We start from the raw sequence: 2,446 nt of genomic DNA on the forward strand, positions 1-2,446 counted from the left end.
AGAAGAATACAAGAAATGGAGGAAGTCGCAAGGGGAGCTCAAGGCATGCAGCCCCCGTCTCTCTACATATCTATGGCTTCCCCATTGGAGGTTTGGGCAATCCCAAGTTTGTCTGGATCTAAAACCCAAACCATTTTCTATAAAGTTCCGCAGGTACAACATTGTGATTCTATATTTGAACTTCCTCAACCTCGCGGTGATACAGAAGAAGCACTATCCACTATGAAGGCTGAGCCCAAGATGGCTCGCTTGATGGAGAAAGCCGGCTTCACTCTTCAGCGAAACAACAGAATACCCCCACCACCCGCGGTGTGCGAGGAGTGGTGGAGGCAAGCAGAAGATCTCATCAAAAGGAAGCACAAGGCTCGTCCCAAGTTCGGGCTTGGCTACATCAACCTCGAAGGATCCGACGAGGAAGAGGAGGGCCCACGAGTCACTTGCCATGCTACTTTCGTCTCTTCAGGCGACGACGCCGAAACTTCACATCGCGGTCTTCACCGACAAAGCTACCACAACGGTGATCCATCGGAGGTACGGGAGGAGCTCGGGTCCACATCAGCTCCACCAGAGTTAGAAGATGGTGGACAACCCACTGTCGACGAGCTCGTTGAAGTCAACCTTGGGACGGAAGATGATCCACGCCCAACTTTTGTTAGCGCCACGCTGACGGAAGAGGAGCGAGAAGGCTATCGATGCTTTCTGATGGAGTACAGGGATTGCTTCGCCTGGAACTACAAGGAGATGCCGGGCCTCGACCCTCGTGTCGCCACTCACAAGCTGGCGATTGACCCATATCACCGTCCGGTCAAGCAACCTCCGCGACGCTTACGTCCAGAGTTTGAAGACCAGGTCATCGCCGAGGTAGACAAACTTATCCTTGCAGGTTTCATCAAGGAGGCCAAATACACCCGGTGGCTCGCAAATATTGTGCCCGTGGAGAAGAAGAACGGCCAGGTACGGGTCTGCCAGGATTTCCGCGACCTAAACCGAGCATGCCCCAAGGACGACTTTCCCTTGCCCATCACGGAGATGGTTGTCGACTCCACCACGGGCCACGGCGCACTGTCCTTTATGGATGGTTCGTCTGGCTATAATCAGATCAAGATGGACCCAGAAGACGCCATCGACACCGCGTTCAGGACCCCGAAGGGCAACTTCTACTACACCGTCATGCCATTCGGCTTGAAGAATGCAGGTGCAACATACCAACGTGCCATGACGTACATACTCGGAGACCTCATCCATCGGTCGGTGGAATGCTACGTCGACGATATGGTGGTCAAGACCAAAGAACGCCAAGATCACAAGGAGGACCTGCGGGTTGTCTTTGAGCGTCTACGTCGACACCAGCTCAAGATGAACCCGCTGAAATGCGCCTTCGCCGTGCAATCAGGGCTCTTCCTCGGCTTCATCGTACACCACCGAGGCATAGAGATCGAGCCCAAGAAGATCAAGGCCATCCTCAACATGCCACCACCCCGCAATCTCAAGGAGTTGCGGGCCTTGCGAGGAAGCTAGCATACATTCGTCGTTTCATCTCCAACCTCTCCGGACGCATTCAGCCCTTCTCAAGCCTTATGAAGAAAGGAGCTCCGTTCGTATGGGATGAAGCTTGTCAAAGAGGCTTCGACGACATCAAGAGGTACTTGCTTAGTCCGCCCGTCTTGGCAGCTCCTGTAAAAGGGCGCCCCCTTATTCTATACATTGCAGCGCAGCCTGCTTCGATAGGCGCTCTACTCGCTCAACACAATGATGAAGGGAAGGAGGTGGCTTGCTACTACCTAAGCCGCACCATGGTGGGCGCTGAGCGGAACTACTCTCCAATAGAGAAGTTATGCTTGGCGCTAATTTTCTCCTTGAAGAAGCTGAGACACTACATGCTAGCGCTACAGATCCAGCTCGTTGCAAGAGCGGACCCTATAAGGTACGTACTAAGTCAGCCTGCGTTGATGGGGCGACTAGGAAAATGGGCGCTCCTCATGATGGAGTTTGACCTAACATTTGTCCCCCAGAAAGCGATCAAGGGGCAAGCATTGGCAGATTTTCTTGCAGCGCACCCCATCCCCGGAGGACTCCCCGCTCATCACCAACCTTCCACGATGAGGAGGTGTTCGTCGCCGAGCTCGAAGGTCCATGGGAGCTCTACTTCGACGGTGCTTCCCGTACGGAGGCCAATTCAGACGGAACCCCAAGACGAAGGGCCGGTGCAGGACTGGTGTTCAAGACTCCACGAGGGGAGGTGATGTATCACTCCTTCTCCCTTCTCAAGGAGGAGTGCTCTAACAACGAGGCGGAGTACGAGGCACTCATCTTCGGCCTCCTCCTGGCTCTCTCCATGGATGTCCGTTCTTTACGGGCCTATGGAGATTCCCAGCTCATCGTCAGGCAGGTCAACGGCATCTATGAAGTACGCAAGCCTGAACTGGTGCCGTACTACAATGCGGCC

This window comes from Lolium rigidum, chromosome 5, assembly GCF_022539505.1.
Source record: "Lolium rigidum isolate FL_2022 chromosome 5, APGP_CSIRO_Lrig_0.1, whole genome shotgun sequence".
NCBI classification, from domain to species: domain Eukaryota; kingdom Viridiplantae; phylum Streptophyta; class Magnoliopsida; order Poales; family Poaceae; genus Lolium; species Lolium rigidum.